A 13,805-nucleotide genomic window follows, 5' to 3' on the forward strand; every position below is an offset into this window, starting at 1 on the left:
CAGGCTGCGGCCCGTACCTCACCCGAGAGTCCCAGATCAGCACCGGCCACCCTTAGCGCAGAACTGTGTGCTGTCCTGGGGGAGATTGTGGCCCAGTGCAAGAAGGATCCCACAGATTACCCGATGTCGGGGTACAGGAAACTCCAGATGTTTTCAGGGAGGAAACCTGTACCTTGGGAAGAAGAGGGATTTGAAGATTGGTTAGATAGCGCAACTCAGGCACTAGAGGAATGGGAATTTCCAGAGCGCAGAAAGAAGCAGAGGATTGTGGAAAGTCTAAAGGGGCCTGCTCTAGAGGCCATACGCAACCTGAAGATGAGCAGGACAGACTGTAATGCGCAGGAGTACCTAGATGTACTACAGACTGTGTTTGGTGGGACAGAGAAAATCTCTGAGCTTGCTTATGAGTTAGAGCATTGCTACCAGAAGAAAGGTGAAAAACTATCAGACTACATGGGACGTTTAGATAAAATCTTGCATAAGATGATCCTAAAGAAGGGGATCAGCCCAGGAAAAGTAGATGAGGCCCGTACTCAACAGGTACTGAGGGGAGCTCAACCCATGGATCCTATTGCATGGACACTGTGTGTCCGACAGGATGGGAAGAGTCTGGAGTACACTGACCTCATCCGAATGATCAGAGAGGAAGAGGCCCTACTGGAAGAGAAAAGGGAAGAAGATCTCACCGAGCCCGTCAACCAACCGGTAGCAATAGTTACACCGGCCATGACTCCCGCTAGAGATAAGGAGCTGGACACTTTGAAGTTACAGATGTCCCAGGTGATGGAGATGTTGACTGCTATGATGGCGAAAGGGCAAGGGGGAGCCGAGAAACCAAGTCCTAGAAAGGAGTTGTTTCCAGATACACCAACACCAAGCCCCACTCGAGACCGAGAAGAGATGCTATGCTACAACTGCGGGGGCAGTGGCCACTTCGCCAGTAGATGTTCCAGTCCCAAGAAGAAGAAGATAGATAACCGCCAGCCGGCGGGAAACTTCAGAGGGCCCCGGTGAGGGAGTCAACCGGGTGCCCATGTCTTTCAGTGAACTCCAAACTGAATAGAAGGAAGAGAGAGAGAGAAAACCAGACCCCTCAGAAGGAATGCCTACAAATAAGAGACAATAACATCCCTCAGCGGGTTTGTACTCCCATTACTGTGGGGAGGGTCAATGCATACCAGGTTCGAAAAAGAATAAAGTCTAAAACCAACTGGATGAAGACGGGTCCCCAGAAGAGGGTGGCCTCAACCCGGCCCTACCCAGAAGAATTGGTCGGCCCGTCCCCCACTGTCTCCATCCAGGTGGAAGGAGTCTACACGAAGGCCCTCCTGGACACTGGAGCTCAAGTGACTTTGTTGTACAGAGACTTCTATGATAGGCACTTGAGCCATTTGCCTATACAGAAGATAGAAGAGCTGGAGATATGGGGCCTGGGAACTCAGAGTTTCCCCTACGATGGTTACCTGCCCATAAAGCTGACCTTCGATCCATCTGTGGCGGGGAAAACAGAGGTGTTTGACACCCTGGCAGTTGTGTGTCCTAGACCGCCCGGGGCCAGCAAGATGTCCCTCATCATAGGGACCAATACGGATCTGGTGCGAAGACTTCTGACCCCTCTAGTGGAGACGAGTAACCATCAAGATCCCAATATCCATCCCATGCTGAAGACAGCCTACCAACGGTTGGTCCTAGAGCAGAAGACCCCAGGAGAGGGGATAGGGAAGGTGTGGAGACTTGGGAGAGAGGGAGTGGTGCTGCAGCCCGGAGAGGTAGCCTGCCTCAGGGCCACGGTGAAGCTTTCCTGGGAGCAGCCTGGCCCCTTTGTCATGCTGGAATCCAATCCAAGGGAGGATCACTCCGGCCTGGAAGTGATACCGGAAGTGATTTCAATCAAGGCCCTGAAGAAGGCTCGAGGAAGAGTCCCAGTGAGTGTGAGAAACCCTACGGAGAGACCCATAGAGATCCCTGCCAGAATGCTGTTGGGGCAGGTGAGTCCTGCGGCCCCAGTCAGCTGGTCAGAAGTAAAAGGAACGGGTGCAGGAGGAGATGTTTGGGAAAAACTTTCCATGGAGAACCCGGACCTACCTGGAGCGTGGAAGGAGAGAGCTAAGGCCCAGCTGACTAGATGGGAGAGGATTTTCTCAAAGGATGAGTTTGATGTGGGATGTGCCAGGAGTGCCACCCACCGAATCCGCCTCCAAGAAGACAAACCCTTCAGGGAAAGGGTTAGGCGGGTCCCTCTAGCTGACCTGGAGGATCTGAGGGAGCAGCTTGCGGAGTTGAAGAAGACTGGTGTGATTCGGGAGTCTAGAAGTCCCTATGCCTCCCCCATAGTGGTGGTCAGGAAAAAGAATGGGTCGTTGAGGCTTTGTATTGACTACAGGACTCTCAACAGGAGGACCATCCCTGACCAGTATACCACACCGAGAATAGAGGATGCCCTACAGAGTTTGGCTGGTGCCAAGTGGTTCAGTGTAATGGACCTCAAGAGTGGGTACTACCAAATCCCCATGCACCAGGAAGACCGAGAGAAGACAGCTTTCATAACCCCAGTGGGATTCTTTGAATTCAACAGAATGCCTCAGGGCCTGTCTGGAGCCCCTGCTACCTTTCAACGCCTCATGGAGAAGACCGTTGGAGACATGAACCTCATAGAAGTCCTTGTGTACTTGGACGATGTCATTGTCTTCGGGAAGACTTTGGAAGAACATGAGGCCAGGTTGGAGAAGGTGTTGAGAAGACTCAGCGAAGAGGGACTCAAGCTTTCTCCCGAGAAGTGCCGGTTTTACCAATCCTCTGTGAACTATCTGGGACACATAGTGTCTGAAAAGGGAGTGGCTACAGACCCTGAGAAGTTGGAGGCAGTTACCTCTTGGCCAAGACCGACAACAGTCACAGAGCTCAGATCTTTCCTGGGGTTCTGCTCCTATTATAGAAGATTTGTGAATGGGTTTGCCCGGATTGCCAAGCCACTGAACGAATTGCTCAAGACTGAAGGAGAAGAGGATGGCTTGGGACCTAGGAGGGCCGGTGAGTCGGTTCAAGATCAGTGGAACCCCAGGTGTGAAGAGGCTTTCCGAACCTTGAAGAGGAGCCTTACCACGGCCCCAATCCTGGCCTATGCCGACCCCACCAGACCATATGAGCTACATGTCGATGCCAGTCATGAGGGCCTAGGCGGAGTGCTCTATCAAGAGTATGAAGAGCAGCTGCGACCAGTGGCCTATGTGAGCCGGAGCCTGACTCCCTCGGAGAAGAACTACCCCACTCATAAATTGGAGTTCTTGGCCCTGAAATGGGCAGTAGTAGACAAACTGAAGGACTATCTCTATGGGGCGGAGTTTACCGTAAAGACAGATAACAATCCTCTGACCTACCTCTTCACTACTGCAAAGTTAGATGCAACCGGACACAGATGGTTGGCTGCATTATCCGGATTCAACTTCAGTCTAAAATACAGACCAGGGGCTGGAAATAGGGATGCAGATGCCCTGTCCCGAAGATCTCATGTCATGGTCGATGACTGGGAAGACTGGACTCAGGTAGCACCGGAAGGAGTGCGAGCACTCTGTCAGGGTGCTGAGTTTCAAGCAAGAGGGGGCTCCAGAGCAGAGGAGATAGGAGTCACCGCAGTGGGAGTCCCTCAACCCTACTGTGGGGTAATTCAACTAGCAGAGGAACTCCTGCCAAAGCTGTCCAGAAAGGAGCTGAGCTATGACCAATTGGAAGACCCCATGGGGAGATTGGTCCTTGAAGCTTTGGAGAATGAGAATCCAGAGGGACTTCGACATCACCCTTCCAAGGAGGCTCGCCTGCTGAGGAAAGAGTTGGATAAGCTACAAGTACATCAGGGAGTGGTCTACCGAAGGGGCCCCTCTGATAACTCAGAAGATAAGTGGCAGTTGTTTCTCCCAGAGAAGCACCGAGAGACGGTACTAATTGCCTTACATGACCAGCATGGCCATCTAGGGGCGGAGAGAACTTTTCAGCTTGTCAGAAGCCGGTTCTATTGGCCCTGTATGAGGGCAGAAGTGGAGGAATATTGCCGTTCTTGTGCACGATGCATCCAGAGGAAGACTCTACCCCATCAAGCTGCCCCAATGGGCCACCTACAGAGTCAGGGTCCAATGGATCTGGTGTGCATTGACTTTCTCTGCCTCGAACCCGATTTGAGTGGATTGGGAAATGTTCTGGTGGTAACCGATCATTTCACCCGTTATGCCCAGGCTTTCCCCACCAAAGACCAAAAGGCCTCCACTGTGGCCAAGGTGCTCATGGAAAAATACTTTGTCCACTATGGATTACCACAGAGAATCCACTCAGACCAAGGAAGGGACTTTGAGAGTCATCTGATCCGGAACCTACTGGACTCATTGGGAGTAGAAAAGACTAGGACTACACCTTATCATCCACAAGGAGATGCCCAACCTGAGAGGTTTAATCGGACCTTACTAAACATGCTTGGAACTCTAGAGACAGAGAAGAAGCAACACTGGAGCCAACACATATCAGCTCTGGTGCACGCTTACAACTGCACCACAAGTGATGTGACGGGTTACTCCCCCTACCGGCTCATGTTTGGGAGAGAAGCAAGATTGCCGGTGGATCTGGCCTTTGGCATTTCCCTAGACCATGCCTCTGCTACCTCCCACAAGGGATATGTGGACCGACTTAGACACAATTTGAAAGTGGCCCATGAACGAGCTCAGGCGGCCTCGGACCAAAGGGGAGCCCGCAACAAGAGGAACTTCGATCTGAAGGTTCGAGTGCAAGACCTGCAGCCTGGGGACCGTGTACTGCTACGCAATCTGGGGATCCCTGGGAAGCACAAGCTTGCTGATAGATGGAGATCGGAGCCCTATGTCATTTGCAGAAAGCTACCTGGATTGCCTGTGTATAAGCTAAAACCAGAGGGGAAAGTGGGGCCCTTGAAAACTTGGCACAGGAATCATTTGCTCCCGCTTACTGAAGCAGTCAGAATACCTCCAGTGAGAAATCCACCTGAATCTGTTTCCATTCTGGATACCCCGGGACCTAGCACTCGGTCTCAGACCTCCCGGGTTAGAGATGGACAAGATTCCCAACAAGGTGAAGGTGGAAGAGGAGAGCTTGAGTGGCTGTGGCCTTCATCAACTCCAGGAAATTCTGCCATAGATCTCCCACCTACTGAGGATACACAGGATGGGACACTGAACCCAGAAGCTACAGAGTTTATTCCATCTAGTGGTGTGCCTGAAGGCTGGGAAGATATCCCTAGCATTTACTCAGAAGAGGAAGGAACCGATATTCCAGAACCAGTGATGCTGTCAGAATGTGTTCCTGAAGTAGAGCCTGTGGCACCAGAGCCTGAAGTCCCAAGAGAACAGAGAGCTCCCCGAGTTGTGAGACCCCCCAAGAAGCTAACCTACTCTCAAATGGGAGAGAGCTCTGAGGACTCTGTTGTGACTGCTAGAAGAAGTGCTGAACGCTCTAATCCTTCCACTGACCATTTGGTGGAGGGCAACCCCAGCTCACTCTCTGGCACAGTTAGGCAGGCCACTCATGTCAGTGTGACCTGTGGGACAGGGAATCCCACCTCTGAGTTCTGGTGGAAATTCCCTGTACCAACATCATACTCAGCACTTTCAAAATTGGTACAGGATATGTGTTAAAAGTTTATCTTTGGGGACCAAAGAGTTTAAGTGGGGGGAGTGTGTAGCGGGGTCTCTTTAAGAACTATAAAACTACTGTTCCCAGAACCCCGCTGGTTCCCAGGATGCTTTGAGTTATGCCCCAGAGACTTATGGGGGAGGAAATATAAGGAGGGGGAGAGGCCTAGTTCGCTCTCTTTGGACACCCCCCTCTCTTCAAGGAAGAGGAGATCTGTGCTGAACTGCTGAGGCACAAGGCCTGAAGCCTGGGCCTTGTGCTCTTTTCCAAAGAGCTCTCTGCCAGCCTAGTTGCACCTGAGAGACATTTTCTCATTCCTTGCTGCTGTACACCAGAAGGATTGAAGACTCGGAGGTCGGTGGATTCCTGTTCCTAGACGAAAAGGCAGAGAAACCGGACTTGGACTTGTCCGGGTGGTGAGAGCTGTTTAAAGACAGATGCTTTATCTTTATTATACGTTTGGATTACAAAGTTGTTCTTCAAGTGCACCACCGAAAGATTGCTAGCGAATATTGTTTTACTGGACTTCCATTTAGATCAGTCAGGCCTGACTGCATAGGTAGACAGTGCTGGGTGTTTACCCATGTGGGGAAGTAGCTGAAAAAGGGCAGCGCTAGAGTTGCATTGCAATACTTTATTATGCTGATTACTCTGTTTATCTTTATTACTGGTTACTGCAGGGACCTGATTATGTGTTGCAATCCAAATGCTTGATTCATGTTATTCCTTTTATAAAAACAATAAGTAAAGTCAGTTATATACTTTCAAAGATTGTCTATGAGCTTGAGTTACCCACGCACGCACACACACATATTTAGAGTATAAGTGATTTAATGTGTATTGCTAGATACTAACTGTGCCAGAGTGGGTAGTGCAGATTGCCAGGGGGTTGGCGGAGCTGTGCTCAGGACCCAAACCAAACTTGCGGCTCTCTTAAGTGAGGGTATCGCTATACCAACAAAAGAAAGCTCTATTTGTGTGAAAAAAAGGACAAAAGTTTTATATGGGTACAGTGTTGCATGACTGAGTAATTGTCATTCAAAATGTGAGAGCACCGAAAGCTGAAAATTGGTCTGGTTATTAAGGGTGTTTAAGTGCCCAGTGGTCAAGTGGTTAATCACCACTGGGTTTTTTTATCTTCTGCTAAACAAGAAAAAAATATGAAAATTTAGAAAAACTAAAAAAAAAACTTTTCCTTCGTTTCTGTTAGAAAATTTTGCAAATAAGTCATTTTTCTTTCTCACTTATATGCGCTGATAAGGCTGCACTAATAGGCACCGATGAGGCTGCACTAATAGGCACTGATGAGGCTGCCCTAATAGGCACTGATGGGCACTGATGAGGCTGCACTAATAGGCACTGATGGGCACTGGTAAGGCTCTACTCATAAGGCTGCACTGATGTGCACTGATGATGCTGCCCTGATGGTCACTGATAGGTGGCACTGATGGGCAGCACTGATGGTCACTGATAGACACGGCACTGATAGGCACTGGTAAGCTGCAAATAAATAACTATTAAATAAATATGTGAAAAGTGTGGCGTGCATTTGTATTCCGCCCCCAAATAAATGGCTTCAGCCAAACACTAACCATGAGTGAAAGAAAAGTTTTTGTGTTATTGAAAGAAAAGTATTCTCTGAAAAATGGTCAAGAAATCATAAATTCTGAAAGGGTATGTAAACTTATGAGCACAACTGTATATGGTTTACTATGCTGGACTAGAAGAAGATGCGTTGTGCTCTTTATAGAAACAATGTGTCTTTTATACATAGCTCAGTGCTGACCCTCTACTGATGATCACCATGTGATAGCAAGAACACAACCCTAAAATGTGCCTTTAGGCATGAGCTTTGGTCTCTGCAGGGCGATCCCTTCGGATTATCGAGCATATGACAGGCGGTGAGGTGACATTGCGTCGCCTCCTCATCTCATGATTCAACCCTGCGTTAGAGTGCCGCAATGACTTACATTGCACAAAGTTGCTGGTCCTATTTACTTGAATGGGCCACACTCAGCAGAACCGACGGGGGGTAGAATTTCTGCTGCGGCTGCAAAGACCGCTATCTCTGCAGCTGAAGTGGGAGTAACTAGGGGGCGGAAAAAGCATGGCTTATTCATGCATTTGTAATGTGCTTGCGGCACATTTTTTTGCCATTATTTATAATAAAATATACTGTAAATATATATATATATATATATATATATATATATATATATGTATACACCCACACACAGAGTATATAATATACTGTACGACTATATTGTGAATTCCCCCAATCTTGCTACATATCATTAAATCATATAACCGATGCTTCTAGACATTACTTCATTCCCATGTCAAATTATATTCTATATGTATTGATCATATAGTGGAACCCTGTATAAGTACTTCTCATTTATCTACATGAGTCTCATCTTGTACTGTATGCACTATTGCTGTCATTAGTTTCATGAATATTATTTCTCTATCACCCAGATTACATAATAGTGGGAATGGTGTGTGTATTGTGCAGCTATGACCACAGTCAAGGCTCCCAGAATCCAGTGGTGGCTGGTGCTCAAAATTGAACAAATTCAAAAATCCTGATAAATACTGATAAAAAAAACCCCCCATCAATGCAGCCTCACTGTGCCCAGCAAATGCGGCAACTGTGCCCAGCAAATGCGGCAACTGTGCCCATCAAGTGCAGCCACTGTGACCCCCGCCCCCCCTCTCGCTGTCTGACAGTCACTTACCCCATCTCATAGTTGCCAACATTGTAAAAAAAAATTGGGACACTTTTTTGGCAGTAGGCGGAGTTGTGTTATAATTAGGGGGCGGGGAATGCAGTTATAGGTGCTGCATAGGAAAAAGTGAAATGCGGTGTGCTGCGCACGGCGCGGCAAAATATGGGCGTGGTTTACGTAAAATAGTGGGCGTGGCTTACATGGGCGTGGCTTACATGGGGCGTGGCTCAAAGGGGTGTGGTTAGTGTCTGAGATGAATGCGGGATGGAGAGGGAAAGGGAAAGGGGGGGAGGGTGGAGGGATGGAGGGACAGCAGCCCTCCGATCCTACACCACAATAGCAATATATGTTTTCCAGAGTTTGACAATCAGCAGATAAAGATACTCCAAATACCTGGTGTTAGCTCTTCAATCATCCCGGCCCCATGATTGTTATGGTGTCAGGATGATTGAAGCGCATTATTTCTATTATTACATTGTTATATAAAATGAAATCATTCAACTCACCATAATGCAGAATCAGTGGGAGCCATGAGCGCGTCACTAGCCACGTTGCCTGCCACCAGATGCCATCAGGTGCCCCCAGCAGAGTCCCTCCTTACATCAAGTGCCCCATCAGAGGTACCTTCCTCACATCTGTGTCCATCAGCGGAGCCCCTCCTTACATCTGGTGTCCCCATCAGTCCTCCTAACATCTGGTGCCCCTCTGACATCCAGACTGGCCCCCTCTGACATCCAGACTCTGACTGGCCCCTCTGACATCCAGACTGCACCCTCTGACATCCAGGCTCTAACTGGCCCCTCTGACATCCAGACTTTGACTGGCTCCTCTGACATCCAGACTCACTGGCTCCCGACATTCAGACTCACTGGCCGCCGACATCCAAACTCACTGGCCCCCAACATCCAGACTCACTGGCCCCCAACATACACAGACTGGCCCCCAACATCCAGACTCACTGACCCCCGATATCCACAGACTGGCCCCCAATATCCACAGACTGGCCCCAACATACACAGACTGGCCCCCGACATCCAGACTGGCCCCGACATACACAGACTGGCCCCCGACATCCAGACTGGCCCCGAGACGTGGCACGCCATCGTTGCCGCGTGGAGACTTTGAACTGCGGCGGCGCCGCAGCATCTCTATTGAAGACCAGCTTCTGGTCTTCTTTAAAATGGCGGCCGCGGACCTCTAGCGGCCAGCGGCGAAAAACGGGGAATTTGAATTTCCCGGGACAAACATAATTTGGGACAAATGTCCTAATCCCAGGAATGTCCCGGGAAATTCGGGACCATTGGCAACTATGCATCTTGGTGGTGGGTCAGGCAGCGGGTAACGGTGGTGATGTGGGGGATGGGCAGTGGTAACGGTGGTGAGGTGGGGGATGGGCAGTGGGTCAGGCGGTGGCTCCTGTGTCCTTCAAGCTTTTCCTCCTGCTAGGTGTCCAATAGGAGTGCTTCCTGATTGGCAGAGGGGCTGTTCAGCGTTAGAAAAGTGAATATTCATTTGCTTTACTAACGCATCTGGGTGGGCCCTGAGCACAATGTTCTGTACTCCGAGTCCACCCTATTTTGAAGCCTTTTAGAGCCTAGGGCTCCAATCAGGTGCTTAAAAAAACACCCCCGCCGCTGTATTTCAGGTGCCTGGTGTACTAAAAGGGGCCAGATGCCTGAATAGGGGTGACAGCTGCGGCCATAGACAGATTCATGCTATGCATGAATCTATCCATTAAGCATATATAGGGGGTGGCGCCTGGGCACCCTTAATGGATGGGCTGCCACTGCCAGAATCGCCTACACATGGCAAAATAGCAGTATCGGTGCAAGCCTAGTTTCTGATACACAGCACTTCCACAGTACATACACACACCGGCCACTTTATTCGGTACACCTGTTCAATTGCTTGGTAACACAAATTGCTAATCAGCCAATCACATGGCAGCAACTCAATGCATTTAGGCATCTAGACGTGGTGAAGACGACTTGCTGAAGTTCAAACCGAACATCAGAATGGGGAAGAGAGGGGATTTAAGTGATTTTCAATGTGGCATGGTTGTTGGTGCCAGACGGGCTGGTCTGAGTATTTCAAAAACTGCTGCTCTACCAGGATTTTCTCGCATAACCATCTCTAGGGTTTACAGAGAATGGTCTGAAAAATTTAAAATATCCAGTGAGCGGCAGCAGTTGTGTGGAGGAAAATGCCTTGTTGAGGTCAGAGGAGAATGGGCAGACTGGTTCCAGACGATAGAAAGGCAACAGTAACTCAAATCACCACTCGTTATATCCAAGGTATGCAGAATACCATCTCTGAACACATAACACATGGAACCTTGAAGCAGACCACGTCACAAAGATCAAATCATCTCACTACTGGTTTCTTGAACATGACAATGAGGTCTCTGTACTCCATTGGCCTCCACACTCACCAGATCTCATCCACTAGAGCACACTTGGGATGTGGTGGGATGGGAGAATCATGGATGTGCAGCCGACAAATCTGCAGCAGCTGTGTGATGCTATTATGTCAATATGGACATAAATCTCTGAAGAATGTTTCCAACACCCTGTTGAATCTATGCCATGAAGAATGAAGGCAGTCCTGAAGGTAAAAGGGGGTCCAACCCGGTACTATCAAGGTGTACCTAATAAAGTGGCCGGTGAGTGTATATTATCAAGTTACTTTATTATCAGTACAAGTGCAATGTATGCGCTTCTATGGCACATTTACCAGGGACAACGTTACCAACTAAATCACAACCCCAGACTCCACCCACCCATTTCTGGGGCCACCTTAGTAGTCCCCATAAGCATAATTAGGCCCCTCCCCTTTCCAAAGGCCACGTCCCCCAGCCTCGGGATAAGATTAGTACAGAATAGAGGGGTGGGGCCATGATGATTGTCTCTGCCCCTCACCCCAGGAGTTAGATCAGTACAGGATGAAGGGGCGGGGCCATGATGATTGTCTCTGCCCCCAACCAAGCAGTTGGAATGATCAGTGGAGTGGAGGGTGTGGCCTGGCTGTTTATCTCCACCCCTACCCTGTAGTGATATCAGCACAGAGTGGAGGGCGTTGCCCTGGGAGTTTGTCTGGCCATACAGTACATTATATAATTTTCTTGTACAATTTTCCTTTCGATTTACCAAAATCATATAACAGGAGGTCAGTCCTAAGCACTTTTAATGTGTACACAATCAGGCCGGCCCTTGCACTACATAGTTGAAGGTAACAACCAGAAAATTGTATAATGCATACCTCCCAACTTTCTGAGATGGAAATGAGGGACACCTATTAGCAAAAGTATGTGAGCATAGGACACACACCCCCTGCCACGCCCCCTTAAAGTTGAATTATACAATAAAAATAATGAGTTAACCACTTCAGCCCCGGAAGATTTGGCTGCTGAGTGACCAGGTCATTTTTTGCGATTTGGCACTGTGTCACTTTAACTGACAATTGTGCGGTCGTGCGACGTTGCACCCAAAAAAAATGTCCTTTTTTATTATTATTATACAGGATTTATATAGCACCAACAATTTGCACAGCGCTTTACAATATGAAGGCAGACAGTACACTTACAATACAAATCAATACAGGAGGGATCAGAGGGCCCTGCTCGTTAGAGCTTACAATCTAGAAGGGAGGGTCAAGTTGAAACAAAACGTAATAACTGCGGCGGTGGGAGGTGATAGAGAAAATGAAAATACAGTTAGGTGTGGGTAGGGAAGGCTTCTCTGAAGAGAATGGTTTTCAGGGATCGTCTAAAAGCTAATAAAGTAGGAGATAAGCAGATAGATTGGGGTAGGGCATTCCATAGGATTGGGGAGGCTTTGGAAAAGTCCTGGAGGCGAGTATGGGAGGAGGTGATGAGGGAGCTAGAGAGCAGGAGGTCTTGAGAGGAACGAAGAGAATGAGTAGGTTGGTATTTAGAGACTAGGTTAGTGATGTAGCTGGGGGCGAAATTGTGGATGGCTTTGTACGCAGTTGTTAGTATTTTGAATTTAATTCTTTGGCCGAGCAGAAGCCAGTGGAGGGATTGAGTAGCAGACACAGAGCGATTGGTAAGGTGGATGAGTCTGGCAGCGGCATTCATGATGGGTTGAAGAGGTGATAGACTATGTAGAGGTAAGCCAATGAGAAGGGAGTTGCAGTAGTCTTGGCGGGAGATGACCAACGAGTGAATTAAGAGCTTTGTTGTGTCATTGGTTAGAAAGGGGCTTATTTTGGGGATGTTGCGGAGGTTGAGGCGGTAGGATTTGGACAGTGATTGGATGTGTTGCTTGAAGGAGAGTTCAGAGTCCAGGACTACTCCTAGAACCTTGGCATGTGGGGGTGGGCTTATGGTTGTGCCATCAATTTTGACAGTGAGATCAGGGGAAGGGGCATATGGGGGAGGAAAAATTATAAGTTCGGTTTTGAATAGATTGAGTGTGAGGAAGTGGAGTGACATCCAGACTGATATATCTGATAGTAAATTAGTGATATGCGAGGAGACAGAGGGAGTGAGCTGAAAGGTAGAGAAATAGATTTGGGTGTCGTCAGCGTAGAGGTTGTATTGGAAGCCATGGGAGGCTATAAGCCAGGGGTCTCAAACTGACGGCCCTCCAGCTGTTGCTAAACTACAAGTCCCATGAGGCATTGCAACAGCTGGAGGGCCGCCAGTTTGAGACCCCTGCTATAAGCTGACCCAGGGAAGAGATGTAGATTGAAAATAGGAGAGGTCCAAGAACAGAACCTTGGGGCACCCCAACAGAGAAAGAAAGAGGAGAGGAGGAAGTAGAGTTGTAAGAAACGCTAAAGGTGCGGTTGGATAAGTATTAAGAGAACCAGCGAGGAGTACAGTCACTGAGACCAAAGGTGTGGAGTTTTTTGAGGAGGAGGGGGTGGTCAACCATATCAAAGGCAGCAGAGAGGTCCAGGAGGAGGAGTACAGAATAATGTCGATTCATTTTGGCTGTTAGTAGATCGTTTGTTAGTTTTAGGAGAGCAGTTATTGTGGAGTGTTGAGGACAAAATACAGACTGAAGAGGATCAAGGCTATTATCAGTGAGGTGGACGCTCAGTCGATTTTAGACCAGACGTCCGAGGAGTTTGGATAAGAAGGGGAGCAAGGAGATGGGGCATAGGTTGTTAGGATTGGATGGGTCCAGTGAGGGCTTTGTAAGTATGGGTTTGACAAGTGCGTGTTTTAGAGAGTTGGGGAAGATGCCAGAAGAGAGGGAGACATTGAAGATGTGAGTTAGAGAGTGTAGCATAGAGCCAGAGGGTGAATGTAGCATTTGTGAGGGAACAGGATCCAGAGGGCAGCTGGTAAGGTGTACATTACCAAGTAGGGGATAGTTTTATGGCATTTTTATTCTTTTTTTTTTTTTTTTACTAATAATGGCAATGATCAGCGATTTTTATCGTGACTGCGACATTATG

Source organism: Lithobates pipiens, unplaced genomic scaffold, assembly GCF_037356315.1.
Source record: "Lithobates pipiens isolate NorthernLeopardFrog02 unplaced genomic scaffold, aLitPip1_a1.2 Scaffold_8, whole genome shotgun sequence".
NCBI classification, from domain to species: domain Eukaryota; kingdom Metazoa; phylum Chordata; class Amphibia; order Anura; family Ranidae; genus Lithobates; species Lithobates pipiens.